The sequence below is a fragment of the Oryctolagus cuniculus genome, chromosome 9 (assembly GCF_051225735.1).
Source record: "Oryctolagus cuniculus isolate XC-2025 breed Fujian yellow rabbit chromosome 9, ASM5122573v1, whole genome shotgun sequence".
NCBI classification, from domain to species: domain Eukaryota; kingdom Metazoa; phylum Chordata; class Mammalia; order Lagomorpha; family Leporidae; genus Oryctolagus; species Oryctolagus cuniculus.
Genome location: NC_142875.1, coordinates 93,011,416 through 93,037,340, shown reverse-complemented (window position 1 = coordinate 93,037,340; position 25,925 = coordinate 93,011,416).

Here is a 25,925-nt window from a genome sequence, read left to right as displayed (position 1 = left end):
CAGAAGATGCTTAAGGATGTGCTGCACACAGAAACAAAGAAACATGTTCAGCACTACAGAAGAAGGTAAAGGAGGAAATCTCCCAGGAAAAGCACAAAGGAAATCCAAAGTAACAAATTAGGAATATTTATGGAAAAATGGCAGGAAAAAGTCCTTATTTATCAATAGTCACCTTGAATGTAAATGGCCTTAGCTCTTCAGTTAAAAGACACAGACTGGCTGAATGGATTAAAAAACAAAACCCATCTATTTGCTGCCTACAAGAAACACATCTCACCAACAAAGATGCACGCAAACTGAAAGTGAAAGGATGGAAAAAGATATCCCATGCCAACAGAAACCAAAGAAGAGTTGGTGTAGCCATCCTAATATCAGACAAAATAGACTTTAACAAATAAAGAACTGTTAAAAGAGACAAAGTAGGGCACTATGTAATGATTAAGGGAACAATTCATCAGGAAGATGTAATTATTATAAACGAATATGCACCTAATTATAGAGCACCTGACTATTTAAAAGAAATGTTAAGAGATCTAAAGGGAGATGTATTCTCAAATAAAATAATAATGGGGAATTTCAATACTCCACTTTCAGCAATGGACAGATCAACAAGACAGAAAATCAGCAAGGAAACAACAAAGTTAATTGATACTATAGACCAAATGGACCTAACAGATATCTACAGAACTTTTGATCCTACAATTGCAGAATACACATTCTTCTAACTACTGAATGGAACATTCACTGGGATTGACCACATGTTGGGTCATAAAACAAGCCTCAGCAAATTAAAAAAAATCAAATCTTACCATGCATCTTCTTGGACCACAATGCAATGAAGCTGCATATCAGCAACTCAGGAATATCTAGAACATATGTAAACACATGGAGAATGAACAACATGCTCCTGAATGAACAGTGGGGTCATAGAAGAAATCAGAAGAGAAATCAAAAAATTTCTGGAAACAAATGAAGATGACAATACAACATATCAAAACTTATGTGATACAGCAAAAGCAGTGCTAATAGGAAAGTTTATAGCAATTGGTGCCTACATCAAGAAATTGGAAAGGCACAAAGTAAATGAACTATCAGTGCATCCCAAGGATGTAGAAAAACAGCAGTAAATCAAACCCAAAACTAGTGGAGAAAAGAAATAATTAAAATTAAAAAAGAAATCAGCAAAATTTAAACCAAAAAAATACAAAAGATCAGCAAAATGAAGAGCAGGTTTTTTGAAAAAATAAACAAAACTGACACACAATTAGCCCAACTAATCATAAAAAGGAGAGAGAAGACACAAATCAAAAAATTACAGATGAGAAAGGAAATGTAACAACAGACACCATAGAAACAAAAAGAATTTTCAGAAATTACTATAAAGAACTATATGCCAATAAACTGGGAAACCTAGAAGAAACTGATAGATTCCTAGACACATACAATCTCTGTAAATTGAGCCATGGGAAAATAGAACATCTAGATTCATTAACAAAACAGAAATTGAATCAGTAATAAAGACCCTCCCAACAAAGAAAAGCCCAGGACCAGACAGCTTCATTGCTGAATTTTACCAGATATTTAAAGAAAAACTAACTCCAATTCTTCTCAAATTATTCAAAACAATTGAAAGATAGGGAATCCTCCAGAATTTTTTCTATGAAGCCAGCATCACCTTAATTCCTAAACCTGGAAAAGACGCAGCAGAAAAAGAGAACTACAGACCAATTTCTCTGATGAGCATAGATGAAAAAACCCTCAACAAAATTTGGCCAATCAAATCCAAGAACAGAAACATCATTCACCTGGACCAACTAGAATTTTTCCCTGGTATGCAAGGATGGTTCAACATTCTCAAATCAATTGATGTGATACATCACATTAACAAACTGAAGAACAAAACCCATATGATTATCTAAATAGATGCAGAGAAAACCTTTGATAAAATACAACATCCTTTCATGATGAAAACTCTAAGCAAATTGAGTATAGAAGGGACATTCCTCAACATAATCAAGGAAATTTATGACAAACCCACAGCCAGAATCTTACTGAATGGGGAAAAGTTGGGAGCATTCCCGTTGAGATCCAGAAGCAGATAAGGATGCCCACTCTCACCATTGCTATTTAGTGTTGTCCTGCAAGTTTTAGCCAGAGCCATTGGGCAAGAAAAAGAGTTTGGTAAAGTAGTAAGATATCAAATCAACATCCTTTGTATACACAATGACATGGCTGAAAAAGAACTTCTAAGATAAATCCCATTCACAATAGCTATCAAAAAAATCAAATACTTTGGGATAATTTAACCAAGAATGTCAAAGATCTCTATGATGAGAACTACAAAACATTAAAGAATGAAATAAAAGAAGATATAAAAAAATGGAAAAATCTTCCATGTTCATAAATTGGAAGAATCAATATCATCATAATGTTCATTCTTCCAAAAGCAATTTACAGATTCAATGCAATATCAATAAAAATGCCAAAGACATTCTTCTCAGATCTAGACAAAATTATGATGAAAGTCATACAGAAACACAGGAGACTTTGAATAGCTAGAGCAATCTTATAGAACAAAAACAAAACCAGAGGAATCACAATACCAGATTTCAAGACATACTACAAGGCAGCTATAATCAAAATAGTCTGGTATTGTTACAAAAACAGATGGATAGACCAATGAAACAGAATAGAATTGTCAGAAATCAATCCAAAAATCTACAACGAACTTATATTTGACCAAAGATCTAAAACCAATCCCTGGTGCAAACACAGTCTCTTCAACAAATGGTGCTGGGAAAACTGGACTTCCACATGCAGAAGTGTGAAGCAGGACCCCTACCTTACACCTTACACAAAAATTCATTCAAAATGGATTAAAGACCTAAACTATGAATTGATATCATCAAATTATTAGAAAACATTGGGGAAAACCTCCAAGACATTGGCACAGGCAGAGTTCTTGGAAATGACCCTACAGGCACAATCAAAGCCAAAATTAACAAATTGGATTACATCAAATTGAGAAGCTTCTATACCACAAAAGAAACAAACAGGAAAGCGAAGAGGCAACTGACAGAATGGGAGAAATTATTTGCAAACAATGCAACTGATAAAGGATTAATAACCAGAATATATAAAGAGATCAAGAAACTCCACAACAACAAAACAAACAACCCATTAAAGAAATAGGCCAAGGATCTAAACAGATACATTTCAAAAGAGGAAATACAAAATGGCCAACAGACACAAGAAAAAGTGCTCAGGATCAATAGCCATCAGACAGTTTTTGTTTTTTAAATAAATGGTGCTGGGAAAATTGCATATTCACATGCAGAAGAGTGAACCTACACCCCCATCTCTCATCATATATGAAAATTGAATCAAAACACGCCAAAGACCTAAATGTAGAATTTGAAAATACTGGAAGAGAAAAGGAGAAATCCTTCAGTACATTGGAATGGGCAAGGATTTTAGGATCAGACTCTAAAAGCACAGGGAACTAAAGTAAGAATACACAAATGGAATTTCTTCAAACTAAAGAGGTTCTGAACAGCAAAGAAAATAATCAGCAGAGTGAGAGACAGACTACAGAATGGAAGAAATTATTTGCAAGTTATATATCTTTTAAGGGACGAGTTACCAGGATACAAAAGGAACTTAATAGAATAACTTAATAAATAACTTAATAGAAAATAAACTCCAGTTCAATGGAGTATTATCAAAAGGCAAGTGAACACTATGAGAAACGGTGACTTGATCAGCCCTCACCCTGACAGTTGATGAGCAGCTTAATATGTTATCCCTCTTAGTATTTTTGTTTGTTTGTTCTACTTAATACTTTTGGTTGAATACTGTAATCAATACACAATTATTCTTAAGTGCTGAAACTTAACTGAAAAGTGATCACTGTTAAATATAAGAGTGGGAATAAGAGAGGGAAGAGATGTGCAATTTGGGACATGCTCAAGCTGACTTACCTCAAACAGTAGAGTTAGAAACATACCAGGGGATTCGAATTCAATCCCATCGAGGTGGCATGTACCAATGCCATCTCACTAGTTCTAGTGATCAATTTCTGTTCACAATTGATCGTAATGATAGGACTAAGAACCAAAGGGATCACATAAACAAGAATAGTGTCTGCAAATACTAGCTGATAGAATCAAAAAGGGAGAGAATGATCCAACATGGGAAGTGAGATACACAGCAGACCCATAGAATGGCAGATGTCCTAACAGCACTCTGGCCTCATAATCAGCCCTTAAGGCATGCGGATCCGGCTGAAATGCCCATGAGAGTATTTCAGGCATGGAAAGCCAAAACACTCTGGGGGCGGGGGGGGGGAACAAACCTAAATGAAAGATCTCCGCGAGTGAGATCCCAGTGGAAAGAACCGGTCATCAAAGAAGGAGGTACCTTTCTCTGAAGGGAGGAGAGAACTTCCACTTTGACCATGGCCTTGTCTAAATATGATCAGAGTCGGTGAACTCAGGGGGCTTCCATAGCCTTGGCAGCTCATGACAAGAGCCTAGGATGATTACTGATGCCATAAACAAGAGTGTCAATTTGTTAAGTCAACAACAGGAGTCACTGTGCACTTACTCCTCATGTAGGATCTTTGTCCTTAGTGTGCTGTACATTGAGATTTAATGCTATAACTAGTACTCAAACAGTATTTTTCACTTTATGTTTCTGTGTGGGAGCAAACTGTTGAAATCTTTACTTAATGTATGCTAAACTGATCTTCTGTATATAAAGAGAATCGAAAATGAATCTTGATGTAAATGGAAGGGGAGAGGGAGTGGATAAGGGGAGGGTTGCGGGTTCGAGGGACGTTATGGGGGGTAAGCCATTGTAATCAATATTCTGTACTTTGGAAATTTATATTCACTAAATAAAAGTTAAAAAAAAGGCAAAAGAAAACAAATGTGAGCAAAGCTGTGGAGAAAAGGGAACACATGCCCACTGTTAATGGGAAGGTAAATTGTAGAAAACAGTGTGAAGCTCCCTCAAAAAAATGAAAATTAAGTGTACCACGTGATCCTGCAACCCCACTATTGGGTATGTATCCAAGCGAAATACAGTTGCTCTGCAGAAGAGACATCAGCACACCCATCTTTATTGCAGCACTGTTCACAATAGCCAAGAAACAACTGAAGGGTCCATCCACTGATGCATAGATAAAGAAAAAGTGGACAATATACACAACGGAATCTACGCAGCCATAAAAAGGAAGAAAACTTGTCATTTGCAACAACATGAATGGAACTGTTAGTAAAGCAAGACAAGCATAGAAAGACAAGCAAGGAAAGACAAATATAGCATGAGTTCAGTCATGCGATTTAAAAGTATAATGGTTGTAACCGGAGGCTGGGGAAAGAGTTGGGAGGAAGAGATGGGGAATGGTTGATTAATGGGAATTAAGCCATCGTTACATAGAGGTAAGAAGTTCTGGGGTTCCCGTGCACAGTAGGATAATATTAATGTACCATATAGTTGTTTGAAAAAAAAAAAAAAAACTAGAAGATAGAATTTTGAATGTTTCCATCAGAAAGAAATGATAAATATTTGAGGAGTTAAATATATTTACCCTGATTGGATATTTCACAAATGTACATGTATGACAATATCATATGGTACCATAAAGATGTGCAAGGTTTATGTGTTGGTTAATTCTTTGTATTAAAAGAAAACACGACTGAGCTTTAGATGGTCTGTTTAGCCTGGGGGAGCAAGAGAAGGTGTCCCCTGGCAGGTGTGAGTGCCTGGGCCCCTGCAGGGGCACTGGAGCCCTTCAGGTGGCAATGACTGCCATCCCAGGCTCCAGGGAGGAGCCGTGGGTGAATGGAGACAGCAGGAGTGGGAGGCCAGGAGGAATGAGAAGACTCGCTGAGAAGATGTTCATAAAATCAAATGCATATTTTGACACACAGATGACATTTTCACAGTAATCCATTTACGAAGTGAAATTAAAAGAAACTGCAGGTTACTATTTCTGCCTAGAGCTGGCCTTTTTACCTTAAAGACAGAATAATACTCTTTAAAAAAATTCTGTTTTAAAAAAATCTCATACAAAATTTCCATGAAAATCCATTGTATGTTCAGGAACGTGTTATTTTTCATGCTACACAAGGAAACTCCAAAGAAAGTTCATAAAAAAAAAGGAATTAAGTGTCCAAGTTTATTTTTGTGCAAAGACAAATCCATGCATAATTCTTCTCATGGTACACATTCTCAACGTACTATGTGGAAGTTTGCTCCACAATCAATGTTTTTGTTCCATTTTTCCACCCACTTTTTGAAGTACTCTCCTACAAGGGCCTTCAAAGGGCTTCAAAGGGCTTGACTTTCTCACCGGGCTCTGTCCTTTTTTCCCTACTCTAAGTATTCGTCTGCCCCTCTGTCTGCCAACATGATAGCACTTAAGTGATCATATTCCTCGGAGCCATAGGAAGGCCGCAGCCCAGCCATTGATTGCATCCCGCAAAACTGCTTTCCAAGTCAAAAGTGTGTCACGGAATAGCACAGCACACACCCAGTGCTTGGGAGGCTCCGAGACCCTTCTCCATCAGCAGGATCAGTTTGCTGGTCGAAGACCTTGGCTGTCCCCGTCAATACTCACCTTCTGTTGTAATCGAAGAAGTGGCTGCTGGCTGCGATGACCACTAAAGGAGGAGGCGGCACAGCCATTGAGGTGGACAGCCGTGGTCTCCACATTCCTGTTTTCCCCCGGCCTCCATGGAACAGAGCCAGACAAGGTCAAAATGTCCTTTAGTGTCTGCTGTTAAACACAGTGGACTCAGAGGGCATGTGCAGAATTGAGCTTTACAGAAGGAAGCTACAAAACACACAAGGCTTTCCCTCCCATCCCCATTCACCTTGGGATCTCTGGGATGCAGTCCCCATGCAGGCAGCAGCCAGTGCCTCCACCAAGAAGGACAAGGAGCAGTATGCAGGCTTCAGGTAAAGATGGGTCATCTTGGTTAGGGAGACTGACTCCTGCCAACAGCAGTTGAAACATCATGTCCCAGGGCTGAACACTTGCATTATGTTGTTCAGATGCCTTGGGAAAGCTCCAAGACAGCCACTTTGATCCTCAGGCACAAAACTCCCTGCCCCAGGCCTGAAAGGCATGCAGGCCAGGACCCTGGTCACGGCTGGCCCAGGCTGGAGGGGTGGCGGTACCGTACCTTTCTTGGGATGCTCCAATCTGAAAGTACACAGCAAAGGGAGCAGGTGTCTGCCGTCCTACAGCCCAGTGTCTGAAGTGGGCTGGGAGCCGCCGTTTGACATAAGCCTTTCCAATGCTGTCATCTTTGCAATGCTCCTGTCTGCCTTGGTCCTTGGAATCGCCAGTCTAACTCTGTCCTTGGACAAAGTCCCTGTGGGTTCTGACCACCACGCCTGGGTTAGCACCCTCAGGGGGTGGTATGTGAGTTCTCTCCGACGAGGGGTTAAAATAACCCCTGTTCTGGATCACTCTGAATCCTGAGCAGGCACCTGAGCAGCCAGTACTGAGCTCCTCAAGGGCCAGAACCACAACCAAAGAAAACATAAAGTGTCAGCATCAGTGAAATCCAGGCTCTGTCTTGGAGGAAACCAACTGAAAGGGGACCGATCACTTCTTCAATTTATTGCTGATGATGCTTTTAAGACTTTGTTGTTGCTGCTGAGTGTGCAGTTCCCCAAATCTTCCTAGAACTTGCATGATAGGTGAGGTCTTTCTCAGTGTCAACAGCTTCTTCCACATTCCTGGCATCTCCTTGGTCCCTTCTGGGACCTACTGTGTGCTGGCCAACTGCACAAAGCTCTTTGCAGCCCTTTTTGTGGTTACTCAAAAAACTACATGCAGGCGGGCACATCAACTCCATCATGCTCAGGGATCAGCCCTGATCCCTTAGTAATGAAAAGGAGAGCCAGATGGCTTCCCTGAAATGAAGTCCCCAGCCTCAGAGAGAGCCAAAGGCCCCTTGGACAACCCTTCTCCGGGGAAGCATCCTGTCTATGTCCATGAGTCTAAAGGACAGAAGTGCACACGCATTCCTATTGACTCACACTCTCCTCATCCATTTCATTAGCATCGCCATGTAAAGCATTCTTTTATTACAACCCCCTTAATCTGGTTGTGTCTCCCTCTATAGCAGGGAAATCTACCCACAGCCTTCAGTAGCACCTGTCAGGAGCAGCATATTCCTGAGTCTCAAATGGCTTAATTAGATGATAATTAACACTATTCACCCAGTTGCTCAGAATGCTTTTTTTTTAATTTAGGAGATAAGGAAACAGCAGTGTACACAAGCACAGGCTGAATAGAAAATCATTAATAGCGTTAATTATACTAACTACCATTTCATGTAGTACATTTGTTATTCCGGGGACTGACAAGTCCCCCAAAGTGCTGGGAATGCATTTAATGTCATGTAGTCCTCATGTTAACTGGTGGGCCAGCTGCTAATGTTAGCCACACTTCTGAAGATCAGAGATAGTCACCCATGATCACAAGGAGACTAAGAGCAATTTTAAACCCAGTGAACTAACAAGCAAAATTCTGCTGTTTTGCCTAGGAGGGAAATTCCGAGTAGCCAAAGTCTTCCTTCATCATGTCTAGATTCCCCCAAGCCTGGCATTCTAGGGCTCAGAATTGTACAAGCCCACTTTCTTTGAGGTCACATTTTACATCCCCTTTCTAGGGTGCCTGTTGGAGAAACATCCCCTGTAATGTTTCAGCACCTTTTAGTTCCAACAGTGTAATTATAAGGAGGCAGGAAGAAAGGAGTCCTGGTAGACCACAGTAAGTAAAGCCTAACAGAAATCCTTAAAGACAATGTCAAGTCCAGACGTTGGATCAGATGCCAAAAACATAGCCTTGAGAAAGTAGCAAGGATTCACCTTTTTGTTTCCAAAAAACCACGATTTTCCTAAGATCATAGAGCTCTCTAGAACGACAGGTCCATCCCAGATGAGTAAGCCAAATATTTACAAGGCATTTTTAACCTGAAATGTGAATGCTGTAAATGTATGATACAGAATTAAAGAGGAGATACTTGAAGATGACTTGGTAGGAAAGCTTTGCAGAAACATAAAATTATGGGTGACTCACACTTCCAAGCCTGATGACTAAAACGAAGTCTGTGGTCAAGAACAGGCAAATAGACGCTGTATGTAACTCCTGCAGCGTCCATTGGCTTCTGCAAACTTCCAGAAGCTCTTGCTCATTTCAGTTAACAGAAGTTTGAAAGCTTAAAAGCGTTGTGGTTGTCTGAAGCTGTATAGCAAACCTAAAACACAGAATTAATTTGTATTTCAGAAGTGTTTTTGGCCTTTCTATGAAAATAAAACCAAACCACAAAATCTCCTCAGACTCTTGAGGCTGAAAAACCTCATTAGAAACCAAAGCAAGAGTTGCCTTCCAAAAAAATCTACCCTAAAGTGGTTATGGTGAATGATTAATCTCAGCCAATCTACCCAGTACCAAAACAGCCAAAAGCAAACCTGCACTACATATGTGGTCTTCTGCAGCACCAAGACTCCTGGACCTCTACCCACACCAGTCCTTCAGCCTCCAGATAAAGCCCTGGGCATTTTTTTTTGACAGGCTGAGTGGACAGTGAGAGAGAGAGACAGAGAGAAAGGTCTTCCTTTGCTGTTGGTTCACCCTCCAATGGCCGCCACAGCTGGCGCACTGCGGCAGGCGCACCGTGCTGATCCGATGGCAGGAGCCACGTACTTCTCCTGGTCTCCCATGGGGTGCAGGGCCCAAGGACATGGGCCATCCTCCACTGCACTCCCGGGCCACAGCAGAGAGCTGGCCTGGAAGAGGGGCAACCGGGACAGAGTCCGGCGCCCTGACCGGGACTAGAACCCGGTGTGCTGGAGCCACAAGGTGGAGGATTAGCCTAGTGAGCCACGGCACTGGCCCCTGGGCATCTTTCAAACCTGACTCCATGTAGCCCCTTGTGCAGTGGGTGCTTCTTTCCCAGCGGGAGGCCGGACAGTGCCACCAAACAGGCAGAGCTCAGCGGCCTCACTCCAAGACACCCTGCTGTGCAGCACTAAGGCCCTTCACACAGGGCCTACAAACGTGACAGTGGCCTAACACATGTTTGTTGACCTTGTTGGCGATGTGTGACACCTAACTTCACAATATTTTCACAGCCTGTGATAACAAATGCTTCCCAACTCCCAGAAGGCCATGTGGATTTTATCTAAGTCAGAAATGCATCTGGATTTACACCTTCTGCCTTGTGTCAGCACCATGCACTCGACTCACATTGAGGTGGGGTGAATCAGGGGACACTTGGACTCCAGGAGAGTCTTTCACAAAGTTTGTAGAAAAGAGAATTGAGGGTTCAGAGGTGTGGTGTAGCCGGTTTGGGTCACTACCTGCAGTGACAGCATTCCAAATGGGTGCTGGTTCCACTTCCAGTCCATCTCCACTTCCAATCCATCTTCCTGCTAATGTGCCTGGTAAAGCAGCAAAGGATGGCTCAAGTGCTTGGGCCCCTGCACCTACGTGAGAGACCCAGAAGAAGCTCCTGGCTCCTGGCTTTGGCCTGGTCCAGCCCTGGCCATTGCAGCCATTGGGAGAGTGAACCAGCTGATGCAGGATTCCTCTCTCTCACTCCCTCTCTCTGACTTCCAATTAAATAAAATAAGTCTTTATCAGAAAAGAAAAAGAAAATGGAATTGAAAGATAAATTTGGCACAGCCGGGAAGCCACCGCTTGGGGTACTCACATCCTACATCAGAGTGCCTGGTTTCCAGTTCCAGTTCACTCTCTACTCCAGCTTCCTGCTAATGCACGTCCTGGGAGGCAGCCCATGATGACTCAGGTATTTGTGTCCCTGCTACCCACACAAGAGACCTAGACTGAGTTTCTGGTTCCTGGCTTTGTTGGCCCAGCCCAGGTTATTACCAGCATTTGTGGAGTGAAACAGCACCCAAATAAACCTATCTTTATTTTTTTAAAAAGCTTTTATTTATTTATTTGTAATGTATGTGATACATATATTATGTATCTATTGTCAAGATAAAGATAGGTTTACTTGGGTGCTAAACATTTTGAAATTCATGCACATGAGGAGTCTTCAAGAAGTTCATGGAAAATGCATACTATGAAAAACTGTGAATACATTTCAATGTATTTTTGCTCCAAAATAAGCTTATCCTTATAATTCTATCTGTCTATGAACTGTTGAAGCCCCTTCCTATTAAGACTCCCAGGACTAGCTGCACACTCTCCTTTCCCCTCTTCTCTGGACAGGGCTAAATCATACTAGAATTTCCTGCCCATCCTTATTCAGGTGTGATACAGGTGGCTACGGTGGGCTTCCTTGAGGGAAGGAGATTCCAATGAAAGGTCCCCAGGAGGCACCTCCTTGCAGGAGCTACTTCTCCAGGTTCCTCTGGTTGACAGGGACAGGGAGAGGTGATTCAATTAATTCGATTTTGTGAGCTGAATACCACGACCCCCTACCCCCTGCAAGATCTCACGCCCCCTATGAAATCCCACCTGTATATGCCCACTTTTTAATCAGACAACGTAATCACTCCCCTTTTGGAAGAGAATAAAAGGATGGAGCACTCTGGGTCCATTCCTGTTTGCCTGCACGCAGAGCTGTTTTGCAGTCATTCCTGCCTGCGGGATTTTTCTCCATGTGGCTCCAGTCTATGAACTCTCGCACATGGGCCCTGATCTGCTTTCTGCCTGGTATGGAACTCCAGGTTCCTTTTTTTTTTTAATCACCCTCTCCCTTAAATAAAGCCCTTACGTTCCTGAGTATTTCTCTCACTTCCCCAAATAAATTCTGAGTTTTACCATGTTGCCTGCCTTGTACATGTCTAAGTTTAGAATGCCTCTCTAAGGTTGAGACAAGAACCCGAAACATTAATTTTAAAATAGGCCCCCGATCCCACGATGTGTGGGCCTCGTTGGCACCTCCTTCCACTGCTCTGCCTTTTGGCCCCACATGGGCTGCCGTCAACCGGCACTCGGTGTCCTTCCTCAACCTCTCCAGGGTGCTTTCCTGCCCTTCGCAATCTCAGCTGCTACAAACCACATTTCCCAGACTCCCTTTCACCTAAACATCCTAGGGATGTGAAATCACTCTGGGATTTTCAAGGCTGAGGGGAGGTAGAGTAGCCACTGATGCCCTAAGCCTTTTTGGTCTGCAGACAACCAGGCGTTAGGGATGTGAGGTTTGTCCTGTGACCATGGTCCAAGGCCCCATCTCCAGCCTCATGAGTATTAAGAGGCAGTTGCAGGGATGCAATTCTATTTCCAACTGTCCATCCCCAGCTTCATGGGTGAAGTGAGGCTGTTGCAGCCATGATGGGGGCTTCCCATCTGCATATCTTGGCCCTAACAATGGATTCCTGAATCCTGCAGGCCCAGAGGGGTTCTCCAGTCTCTGGAGCCTAGCTTTTGGGGGCAGCCTGGGGCATTGCTCTGGGCATTGTTTTGGGGTTGTAGACTGGAACTTGCTTCTCCAGCCTTTCCAACACTTGAGCGAGCACTCAGTTCCCTAAACTACAGTTGTTTTGGCTTAAAATGCCTATCATGGATTCCATGTTACGTTCTAACTCTGATTGGCAAAGAACAAACAATTTCCACATCTGTCACATTTGATTGGTTGTCTTATCAGTTTGCGTAGCAACAAGTGTGTATGCGTCACACATTGCATGCTATTTGAGTCAGCTGGGCTTTTCAGTGACTGTATTAAGGCTTGCCAAACACTAGAATCTCAGGAGCCATCTTGGAAAATGTTCAGCAGGTGAGCACAATGCTTTGCTGAGTATTGTATTAACTGAAAGAGGCAGGCATTTGGCCTAGTGCTTACAACGCCACTTGGGAAGCCTGCATCACATATCAGAGTGCCTGGACTGGAGTCCTGGCTCCCCTCCAAATTCCAGGTTCCTGTTAATGTACACCTTGGGTGGTGGTGAGTGATGACTCAAGTCGTTGGGTCTCTGCCACCTACACAGGAGATCTGCACCCAGATCTCAGCTTTGGCTCACTGTGGGTATTTTAGGAGTGGACCAGTGGATGAGAAGAAACTCTGTGTACCTGTGTGTGTGTGTGTGTGTGTGTGTGTGTGTGTGTGTTTCTCTGCATTAATACATATGAAATCATCAGAAATTCACTTAGACATTTTGCAAGAACCTGTAAGGGTCCCATTTAGAAGACACTTGAGCTAATTAATTAGAGGAGCCCAAAGCAACTTAGAAGTAATTGAATACTTTTTCTTCTTACTGTTTCTTCAAAAGATTTTTTTAAAAAAATAAACATTTATTTATTTATTTGAAAAGTAGAGTTTACAGAGAGAGAGGGAGAAACAGAGAGATCTTCCATCTGCTGGTTTACTCCTTGAATGCCTATTAGTGGCCAGGGCTGGACCAGGCCAAAGTCAGGAGTCAGGAGCTTCATCCAGGTCTTTCATGTGTGTGGCAGGGGCCCAAGTACTTGGTACATCTTCTGCTGCTCTCCCAGGCACATTAGCATGGAGCTGGATCAGAAGTGGAGCAGCCAGGAATCCAACTGGCACCCATATGGGATACCGAAATCACAGGCAGCAGCTTATCCTCTAGGACAAAGCGCAAGCATCCCCCCACCCTTTTTTTAGAGAAATAAAAATAAGTGCGGAATACATGAACGAATGTTGAGAAGGACAGGGCCCTTGCTTTGGCATAGTAGGTTAAGCCATTGCCTGTAATCCCGACATCCAATATGAGTGCTGGTTCAAATCCCGGCTGCTCCACTTCAGATCCAGCTCTCTGCTGATGTGCTTGGGAAAGCAGCAGAGGATGGCCCAAGTGCTTGGCCCCCTGCCACACACACAAGAGACAAGAATGGAGTTGCAGGCTTCTGGCTTTAGCCTGACCCAGCCCCAGCTGTTGTGACTATTTGGGGAGTGAACCAGTGGATGGTAGACTTCTCTCTCTTTGTCTCTCTTTCTCTCTCTCTCTCTCTCTCTCTCTCGTCAAATAAATAAAATATTTTTAAAATGTTTGATAAGGTAACTTTTAAGTTTTCCAAAAATCATACTTACAAAATGTTAAATGCTGTCAATATTAGTCTTAAAAGTTAGTAGATGGGGACCAGCGCCGTGGCCATATAGGCTAATCCTCCTCCTGTGGCGCCGGCACACCAGGTTCTAGTCCCGGTCGGGGTGCCGGATTCTGTCCCGGTCACTCCTTTTCCAGTCCAGCTCTCTGCTGTGGCCCGGGAGTGCAGTGGAGGATGGCCCAAGTGCTTGGGCCCTGCACCCGCATGGGAGACCAGGAGAAGCACCTGGCTCCTGGCTTCAGATCAGCGCAGTGCGCCAGCCACAGCACACTGGCCACAGCGGCCACTGGGTGATGAACCAACAGAAAAAGGAAGACCTTCCTCTCTGTCTCTCTCTCACTGTCCACTCTGCCTGTCAAAAAGAAAGAAAGAAAGAAAGAAAGAAAGAAAGAAAGAAAGGAAGGAAGGAAGGAAGGAAGGAAGGAAGGAAGGAAGGAAGGAAGGAAGGAAGGAAGGAAGGAAGGAAGGAAGGAAGGAAGGAAGGAAGGAAGGAAGGAGAAAAAGAAAAGTTAGTAGATGGGGATAGGAGAGGGAGGAGCAAGAGGGGTGGGAGTCTGGGTGGGAGGGTGGGTACCATGGGAAGAATCATGATATTCCTAAAGTTGTATTTATGAAATGCATGAAGTCTGTATTCCTTAAATAAAAGGTTTCTTTGGAAAAAAAAAAAAAAACAGTAGAAGCAGACTGTTATGCCCAATGATGAAGCCAAGTATGTATGTCTTTGGAAAGAAGACAAAGGACAAATATCACTTTCTAAACCTGGATTACCATAATAAGAAATAATAGGTACAGCATGGATCTCTGTAGCGTGATAAAGTGAATTCTTTTTTTTTTTTTTTTCGGACAGGCAGAGTGGACAGTGAGAGAGAGAGAGACAGAGAGAAAGGTCTTCCTTTGCCGTTGGTTCACCCTCCAATGGCCACCGCGGCTGGCGTGCTGCGGCCAGCACACCGCGCTTATCTGAAGGCAGGAGCCAGGTGCTTATCCTGGTCTCCCATGGGGTGCAGGGCCCAAGTACTTGGGCCATCCTCCACTGCACTCCCTGGCCACAGCAGAGAGCTGGCCTGGAAGAGGGGCAACCGGAACAGAATCCAGCACCACGACCGGGACTAGAACCCGGTGTGCCGGCGCCGCTAGGCGGAGGATTAGCCTAGTGAGCCGCGGTGCCGGCCTGAATTCTTTTTTTAAATTTTTTTTTCTTTTTTTTACCTTTTATTTAATGAATATAAATTTCCAAAGTACAGTTTATTGATTACAATGGCTTCCCCCCCCCCGTAACTTCCCTCCCACCCGTAACTTTCCCCTCTTCCACAACCTCTCCCCTTCCATTCACATCAAGATTCATTTTCAATTATCTTTATATACAGAAGATCAATTTAGCATATATTAGGTAAAGATTTCAACAGTTTGCTCCCACACAGAAGCACAAAGTGAAAAATGCTGTTTAAGTACTAGTTACAGCATTACATCACGTAGGACAGAGATCCTACATGAGGAGTAAGTGCACAGTGACTCCTGTTGTTGACTTAACAAATTGACACTCTTATTTATGGCATCAGTAATCATCCTAGGCTTTTGTCATGAGCTGCCAAGGCTATGGAGGCCTTTTGAGTTCGCTGACTCTGATCATATTTAGACAAGGTCATAGTCAAAGTAGAATCTCTCTCCTCCCTTCAGAGAAAGGTAACTCCTTCTTTGATGGCCAGTTCTTTCCACTGGGATCTCACTCACAGAGATCTTTCATTTAGTTTTTTTTTTTTTTTTCCAGAGTGTCTTGGCTTTCCATGCCTGAAATACTCTCATGGGCTTTTCAGCCGGATCCAAATGCCTTAAGGGCTGATTCTGAGGCCAGAGTGCTGTTTAGGACATCTGCCATTCTATGAGTCTGCTGTGTATCCCGCTTCCCATGTTGGATCATTCTCTCCCTTTTTTATTCTATCAGTTAGTATTAGCAGACACTAGTCATGTTTATGTGATCCCTTTGACCCTTAGTCCTATCATTATGACCAATTGTGAAGAAATTGATCACTTGGACTAGTGAGATGGCACTGTATTCATTAATGTAAAACACTGTATCAAAAAAGCAGGAAATGGTGGGTAAATTCCATTACTTAGAATCTATACACTTAGCGGACAAATATTCTATTTCTTTGTTTTTTTCTTTTTCCCCAAGGAAACCTTTTATTTAAGGAATACAAATTTCATAAGTACAACTTTAGGAATATAGTTATTCTCCCACCATACCCACCTTCCCACCTATACTCCCACTCCTCCTGTTCCTCCCTCTCCCCTTCCCAGTCCCATTCTCCATTAAGATTCATTTTCAATTAATTTTGTACACAGAATTCTAACTCTATACTAAACAAATATTTCAACAATTTGTGCACACACACACTAGTTTTACAGTTAACTCTCATAATTCAACTCATTGAGCACAGAGGTACTGCATGGGAAGTTGGTACACAGTGACTCCTGTTGTTAATTTAATAATTAACACTCTTATGTATGTCAGTGATCACCCGAGGCTCTTGACATGAGCTGCCAAGGGTATGGAAGCCTTTTGAATCCACAAACTCTGTCAGTATTTAGACAAGGCCACAAGCAAATGGAAATTCTCTCCTCCCTTCAGAGAAAAAATATCTCCTTCTTCGATGGCCACTTCTTTCTGCTGGAGTCTCACCCACTGAGGTCCTTCATGTAGGACATTTCTTGCCACAACATCTTGGCTTTTCATGCCTGAAATATTCTCATGGACTTTTCAGCCAGACCAGGATGTCTTAAGGGCTGGTTCTGAAGTCAGACTTCTACTTAAAGCAATTGTCATTCTATGAGTCTGCTGTGTGGACTGCTTCCCCTGTTGGAACATTCTCTCCTTTTTAATTCTATCTATTATTATTACCAGACACTTAATCCTATTTATATGATCTCTTTAACACTTAATCCTATCTATATGTTCACCCTAACACTTAATATGATCACTTTAACACTTAAGATGGCATTTTTACCACCCAACTTAACAGGATTTGGGGTCCCATGCGAGTTTTTAAACTGTACCCTTAGAAGTAAGTCTGTAAGAATGTTTGCAGAACTATACAGCTTTACAGTTACAAACTTCCTCCTCCCTTCTTATTCCCACTCTTATTTTTAATGAGATACATTGTCAAATGGATTTATACACATATGATTAACTCTATGTTAAGTAAAAAGTTCAACAAGTATTTTTAAGAAAAAAATAAAAAATTAACAAAAAAATAAAACTGTTCCTCTACAGTCAAGACAAGGGCCATATGTGTATTGCCAAGACTATTGTTATGCTGGGCACGGAATGGGCTGCAATAAATATTTGATAAGGGAAGGATAATGGGCATCAATAAGGAGGAAAGGAGAAATAAATACAATTATTTAGAATTTACAGTTCATGCAAACTGAAAAGTACAATGGAAGTTCCTTAAGAAAAAATATCATTAAACACTTTAAAATATGAATATAGAGACCATCGTTGTGGTACAGCATGTTAAGCCACTGCCTTTGATAACAGCATCCCACATGAATACAGGTTTGAATCCTGGCTGCTCTGCTTCTGATCCAGCTCCCTTATAATGTACTTGGGCAAGAAGCAGAAGATGACCCGTGCTACCCATGTGGAAGACCTGGAGGAAGTTACAGGCTTCTGGCCTCTACATGGACCAGCCCATGGTTACTGCAGCGATTTGGAAAATGAACCAGCAGATAGAAGAGCTCTTCCTCCACCACCATCCACTCTGTGTAACCCTGCCTTTCAAACAAACACATACATCATTAAAAATAATTAAATTAAATATGAATATAAGCATAGGTGTTTGTCCTAGTAGTTAAGATATCAATTAAAATGTCCAAGTCCCACATTAGAGTGCCTGAGTTCCATTCCAGGCTCTGGCTCCCCATTCCAGCTTCTTGTCAATGCATATCCTGGATCAAGTAGTTGGACTCCTACTCACATGGCAGACCTGATTTGAAGTCTCAGCTCATAGAGTAAAACTGGCTACCAGATACTAGAAATCATAAACCAAATTTGATGTGTTACTTGAGAAATTGACCAAAGAATCTTAAATATTCCAAAACTTTGACAAGCTAAACATCACTTTAAAGAATACAGATATATACTGAAAACAATAAATCCCATGCGAAATGTTGAAATTTTGATGGCAGGTAATAAAATATGCCTTTCTACATATTGAATACATTCATAGTAGGTCTAAACTAACTTAGGACTTGGCAGCCAATAAATTAAACATTCCTTAAAATGGAGGGACCTACAATGTGGCACAGCAGATTAAATCACTGCTTTGGATATCAATAACACATACAGGCAATGGAAACGGGTCAAACTCTTGAGTCTCTGTCACTCCTATGGGAGACCAGGTTCCTGGCTCCTGGTTTCAACTTAGCCTAGACCTGGCTGTAATGGCCATTTTGGGGAGTGAACCACCGGAAGGAAGATCTCCCTTCCCTTCCCTTCCCTCCCCTCCCCTCCCCTTCCCTCCCCTTCCCTTCCCTTCCCTCCCTTCCCTCCCCTCCCCTCGCCTCCTCTTCCCTCCCCTCCCCTCCCCCGCCTCCTCTTCCCTCCCCTCCCTTCCCCTCCCTTTCTTTTACTTTCCCTCCCCTTCCTTTCCCTTCTCTTCTCAGCCCTGTGGGCTTCCTGCAGGATTCTCAAAGGGCCCTTGCTTTCCACTGAGGGATTTACTGCCTGGGATCCCCTCTCTCTTCCATCTCCTGACTTGATGGAGTGGCAATCAGTTCATCACTTCTGTAGCTGTACACTCATTGGAAGAGTCCTGGAAACAGCCACCACAGGCTCTCCTCTATGACCCCAGGCTGGAGCACAGCAGACCCCATGACACATGGTTTTGGTCAACTGCATCCTGAAAACATGGTACAGCGAAGTACAATAAAATTTTGTGAGAGAAAGGCCACATTCACGTAACTTTTATTATTGTCTATTGATAGAGTTCTTCTATTTTAGTAATTGTTAACCCCTTACTGTGCCGAATCGATAATTGAAACTCATCATAAATACATATATATAGAAAAAATACAGAGAGCCCAGTAATATCTGCAGCTTCAGGCATCTACTGGGGATCTTGGAATGTATCTCTCAGCAAAAAGGGGGAGCCTACTATCACTGGTTCCTAGTAGCATCTAAATAAAATATTTGTCAAATGAGAATATGAGCAAACCAACAAATGAGAATTCTACAGGGGGACAGGAAGAAGTGGGGACTATGGGATAGACCAGGGTCTCAGAATACAACAATGTCTGGCCCAGTGGGGTTCCGAATAAGACAATCCAGGCTCATGGCACCGGAGAAAAAGCCCCATTGAGGCACTTTGCCAATCTTTGCAGTTTTGACCAGAGCCCACCCTGGTTGTTACCATAATCTAAACTGTAAAAACAGTCTCCAAAGTCATAAATAAATCTAATTATATCCCTGGAAAGAGGAAATTTGTAAGGGACTAAGAGACATAGTTTTCCTGAGAATTCATGTCAGAACACCTCAAGTGGGTCTCACTCTGTGATATTTATCAAAACTCGAATTTCAAGGCTGGATATCAATTTAGGCAGGGTTGACGCAGATGGCTGTAACAAATGAGGAACCTACAACATGCAAACGACTCCTCATCCCTGGCTATCCTGTCCATATTGAGTGCATGGTTTAAAATCTTGGTGTTTTTAGCAACTTAAATTTTACATTTTTGGCCGGCGCCGCAGCTCACTAGATAATCCTCCGCCTTGCAACACCGGCACACAGGGTTCTAGTCCCAGTCGGGGCACTGGATTCTGTCCCAGTTGCCCCTCTTCCAGGCCAGCTCTCTGCTATAGCCCAGGAGTGCAGTGGAGGATGGCCCAAGTACTTGGGCCCTGCACCCCATGGGAAACCAGGATAAGTACCTGGCTCCTGCCATCGGATCAGCGCGGTGCGCCGGCCACAGCGCGCCGGCCGCGGTGGCCATTGGAGGGTGAACCAACGGCAAAGGAAGACCTTTCTCTCTGTCTCTCTCTCTCACTGTCCACTCTGCCTGTCAAAAAAAAATTTTTGTTACATTTTCAACAAAAAGCCATGCACACTGATATCTGGTACCTCTTGTCCAGAATTTAAAAAAAAAAAAAAAAAAAAAAGAGGGGAGAGGAGAGAAATTCCCTGAGTGCCCACTGTAAAAACATGAATGCTGTTTGTGAGCCGCGGGAGGACTTCCCAAAAAGAGATTCGCTGTCAGGAGAATTTAGAAGAAAAGGCGTGTGCGTTAGACTCCAAAGTGAAGTGCCCAGAGAAACATGAAAGAAAGCGAAATGCAAGGATAAAGACATGTATTTAAAGAGCTGCTTGGAGGCTTACAGAGGAGCATTAAATAGAGCAATCCCTTTGGATTATGGAATTATTTCGGGCTTGGATTTTGCAAGCTATTAAATGAACCAGTGCTAATTTCTCTTTTTTAAAAATAAAAATGGCAAGATCAAGAAGATAATGCATAATTTAGAATGGGCTGTCCAGGGCTGTGGCCATCATTCATCTTTTTTTTTTTTTTTATTTCCAAAGCTCTCTCCTCTAAAAACAACAGAGAGACCTTGCAAATAAAAACTGCCAATATCCCATAAATGAAAAGCCATCAAAGCAGACATGAAGAGTGAATTGATACAGCTCCACTGGCTCCCTCCTCACCCACACAAGTCATTATTTCAACAGAACAGTGTGCAGGATGCTCTCACCTGTCCAAACAGCGAAAGCAAGTCTCTGCGAAGGAGAAATCATAGCAAAACACGCGCAGATTCGCCTAAGATTAACTGTACGGAAATGGAGCTGTTTGGTGGCCTACAATCACATCAATCACATCACATCAAAGTGACAGCCCTTTTGTTTGTCAATGTGCATTGCCTCAGATTAAATACTTTAACAACACCAAAGGACAAAGGCAAACTTTCACAATTTCTGTCTTGTCCCTGGAGTGTGTGTGTGTGTGTGTGTGTGTGTGTGTGGTTTCCACATCCACATACTTCACCATTCTTGAATATCAAGAGACACAGCCTGAGATAACAAGGGGTTGAAACAATGGGCGTGACAGCTTCCAATGACAGTTTATTGGTTTGTTGTCAATCCGTGTTCAATAATCCCTGTGCAAGCAGCTTAACGCTTCCTATAAAGTGTGACAACAAAGATAGGACCTGGCTGGTGACAGAGCCCGGTTACCAGAGTTGTGTGCATAAGCTACAGGGTAGGACAGCTTGGAGACGTTTCACATAGGTCATACATCGGAAACCGCTCCTCCCAAGTAGCGCCCTGGACTGGTGCCCCCTCTGCAGCTGTCTCACTATGAAAAGCCTGGAAGAGACATCAAAATGCAGTTATTTTTTACACGGAGCACATTCCATACAACCCCGGGCTTCTCTTCGGGAGTTGACACTTCTTTTCTGCTAATCCTCTACCTCTCATCTTTCTCCCTTTTTCATCTCCCTAATCCATCTGCTTCAGCTGAGATCTCCACACTCACCTTCTGCAGCTCTGGGCCGTTTGTTCTCCCAACCCCCACACACACATCTAAAAATGGCACCGCTTGGCTGCCCCTGGAACAGGCACGTTAGGCCCACACTCTCCCCTCTTCCTTTGTATGTCAACACTTGGGCCGTGCTGACCTCAACTCCTAGAGGGAGCCCACCAGCCCCAATGCTGTCTGGTGTTGGAGCTGTGTATTAGGAAAGTGGGCTGGTCACAGAGTTGTGGAGAAAACTGGACATTAGACAAGCGGCTGTAGCCTAAGCATGGTAATTAGAAATCTCCATGATTGGGACTCTTTGTGGGCGGGGTCTTCAACAAGTTTGTGGCAATTGGAATTGAGAGCTGTTCATTTTCATGCCCAAAAGTTTAAGTACGTGTAGTTTTTTCATGATAGGCATGTCCCATGAACTTTTTAAAGACCCTTCACCCTTTCTTAAAAAACATACATAGAATGGACATTTGGCTCAGCAGAGTAATTGGGTTCTATTCCTGGCTCTGATCTGCACTCCAACTTCCCACTAATGTGCACCCTGAGAGGTAACAAATGGTGGCTCAGGTACTAGGTGCCTGCCACCCACATGGGAGACCTACATGGAGTTCCAGGCTCCTGGCTTTGGCCTGGCTCAGCCCTGGCTAGTTGGTGCATTTGGAGAGATGATCAGTGGATGGAAATCTCTCTCTGTCTCTCTCTCTGTACATGCATGTATGTGGTGTACGTATACATGTGTGTGTGTGTGTCCCTTTCAATAAATTAAATAAACAAGTTTCTTAAACGTCATCTCTTGCTTAACTTCTAAGCCTGGTCTTTATGAAGATATATCAGAGGACACAGTTTGCTGATATCGTTTTTGAGATTTGATTCCCTTTTTTAAAAAGCAATGCTAAATTATGTAGACCTCAGCTGAAGAAATGATTGCCACCAGGATTGTTGCATGATGTTCAGAACATACAATGGCCACGCGAGAGAAGCCGCTACTACTCCCCTCTCACAGACGGGAGCCCTGGCTCTCCGCAGCCACAGCGTGCTGCACGCCTGGCCAGTCTTGCCCCAACAGCTGTGGGCAGCATTCACACCTACCAGGCCTACTGGTTCCATGGGTAGGCTGTGAAGATTCATCAGGAAATGTTTATAAAGTGCTTCTAATTCACTGGGAAAAACATCGGCACAGACTTTTAGAAAAGCCCGGATGTAGTCACATGGGCTTCCAGTTTTGTGTAGCTTTTGCTTCACCTAACAGCCTTGACAAGAAGTTAGGCCACATGTTGTATGTCTTTGGGGAGGGAGCACTACATTATGAAGCAAAATATGGAATAAGTCTTAAATACTAAAAATATCTAAGTTCCAGCTGCTCTTTCAATCCATGCTACTGACTCTGTTCAGAATAATCCACCAAATGTGTCAATGCATCAAATTGCCATCACCCACAAATTCCTTTGGATCTCGCTTCTCCCTACAGTTTCACATGTGGATTTGATGTAAGCTGGTTTATGATGCTCTTACCTAAATATCTTCCTACATAGCACACAGTCTCAGCCATAAACACTCACACACCAGCTACCCTTCCCTACCTACACAAAAGCCACACTTGACCTTCTCAAATCTGACCTCTCCTCCAACCAAGGAAGACAAGCTCCCAACCACATGGCAGTGGAACATTGCTGGGAAGACAGTGCACCCCCTCTTCTCAACACATGGCTTAGCACACCTCTGCTCTCGAAGAATGGGACAAAGTGTAGGTCAGAGAGGGAGGCTCCAGTTCTCCCTCAACAGTGACGCTGATTGCCCTGCAAGCTTCCATGAAGTTCCAGGTGCTTGACTGAGCTTCTTCATCTGCTCAGAGAGGTGATGCATATCCCGAGGAAGCACTGAATAGCACAACCACACAGAAGAACTTCGGGAAGTATATGACACAACTTGAACGCACTGAGCACACTGCATGCCTTCAATGAAAGACACTTCTCAAATGCTTTCCTGTCTTTTAGGATCCCATTGAGAGTAATGCTTCATTGCCTTGTCTGTTTTCCCTACATAAGCAGTGGTGTTGGGCAGGTCCTACAGGACAAGCACAAGGGAAATTTTCAAAGACCATGGGAAATGAAAATAAAAGATACGTTTATGGATGTGAGGGCGGTCTGGCTGCGACATCTGTCTCCCTGTTGACTGCCAGGGTTGATTCGGCTGATCCGGCTGGCTGGGTGGGTGTTCCCTTCCTCCCTCACTGCTCCATGTGCATCCCTCCTAAAGCTGCACACTAGAGGAGGACCCGTCTTCCATCAAGGGTATAGGAGTAGCTGTGCTCCCCTGCTAGAACCTCCAAACAAGCTCTCAGAGATACATTTACTTTGGTGCACAAAAATTTCGAGATCCATGCATAGTTTTCTCCTGATAAAGATTTTTATGAAGACCAGGATCACTTTTCCCTGAACATGGAAAAAGTGAATGGCTGGGGAGGTGCCGTGGCATAGCCAGTGAATCTCCCACCTATAGTGCTGGCATCTCATAAGGGTGCCAGTTTAAGTTCTGATTGCTCCACTTCTGATCCAGCTCTCTGCTATGGGCTGGGTAAGCAGGAGCAGATGGCCCAAGTGCTTGGGCCCCTGCACCCACGTGGGAGACCCTGGAGATGCTCCTGGCTCCTGGCTTCAGAGCAGCCCAGCTCCAGCCATTGCTGGCATTTGGGGAGTGAACCAACAAATGGAAGATCTCTGTCTCTCTCTATCTGTCTCTGCCTCTCTGTAACTCTGCCTTTCAAATACATAAATATATCTTTTTAAAAAAGTGAAAAAACTCGGGCCAGCGCCGTGGCTCAATAGGCTAATCCTCTGCCTGCGGCACTGGCACACCAGGTTCTAGTCCCAGTCGGGGTGCCGGATTCTGTTCCGGTTGCCCCTCTTCCAGGCCAGCTCTCTGCTGTGGCCCGGGAGTGCAGTGGAGGATGGCCCAAGTGCTTGGGCCCTGCACCCCAGGGGAGACCAGGAGAAGCACCTGGCTCCTGGCTTCGGTTCAGCGCGACGCGCCGGCCACAGTACCCTGGCCGCGGCGGCCATTGGAGGGTGAACCAACGGCAAAAGGAAGACCTTTCTCTCTCTGTCTCTCTCTCTCACTGTCCACTCTGCCCGTCAAAAATAAAAAAATAAAGTGAAAAAACTCAATGGCATGAGTCTGGGTTTATGCAATAGTTGAGAGGAGAAAGAGTTCCCTCCATACAACACAAGAAATGCTCAGAAATAGATTTAAATGCGAAAGCAATTCATCCAAGGAAAGATCCCAGTGGGCCAGTTATGTAGGACAGAAACTTGACCTTGACCTTAAAGGAAGAAGACCCGAGGCCATGTCCTGAACTCAGAGGACATTCTGGACTCTGGACTCAGAGTCACCTCGTGGTTCCTCCCTCTGCTCCACCACTCACTGGTTCTGCATCCTCAGACCTGTTGCTTAATCTCCCTGGCCCTCCGTTCACTCAACTGCAAAATGAAATACATTAGTCTTTGTCATTTAAAAATCTCATAACTCGGTGTTTATACAGCAAAGAATATCCATTACGTGCTGTATACATATTAAGCAGACCTACAGAGAAAACTGGCACAAAACACTACTAAAAATGTGGGAGGAGAAGACGCAACTATGTGGTTGATATTTTATTGGTTGAGTTCCCAAGCAGCTGCAGCCTGGAGTTGAGAGGTGCGGTCTGAGCCAGCCCTGGAGCAGGGATGAGCCTCCTTCCCCACTTGCGCAGAGCCCAGCACCTGCCAGAATAGCAAATAGATGCTGAGGATGGGCTGATGGAAAAAGAACTCCTGCAGACTGCAAGGTTAGTACACTCTGCTCTATTGGAGTTTCCAGAGAACTCTGAGAGAGGATCCTTAAGGAAGTTAGGCAGAGAAATTGTTTACTTGCAGGCGCTTAAATTCCTCAGGGCGGCCAGTGTTGAGCCATCTGGGTTTCACAGAGCACCTGAAACTGGACCTTCATGGAATAAACCGTGCAATGTAAACAAAGCAGAAGAGAAACATTTGCGACGAAGAGGAGCCCCACACTGGTTAAGAGGGGCTTCTGGTCTGGACTGAATTTTCTTTTAGAGAATTCAATTTGCTTTCGAGCAGGTGAGGAGAAGAAATGTACAGCAGAATGATCAAATTTCATTCAAAAAGGCCAGCAGGAATGGAATCAGCCATTACATTAATCCTCATCTTCAGACAAATTTTTCTTACAGTCAGCAGGTGGCAAGAGAGTGGGCCAAAGGTGACAAGTGACGAAATCTGCGCTTTCCTTCTCCAAAGCCTCTTGTAAACCCCACTATCCCTGCCCCTACCAAGCAAGGAAGACTG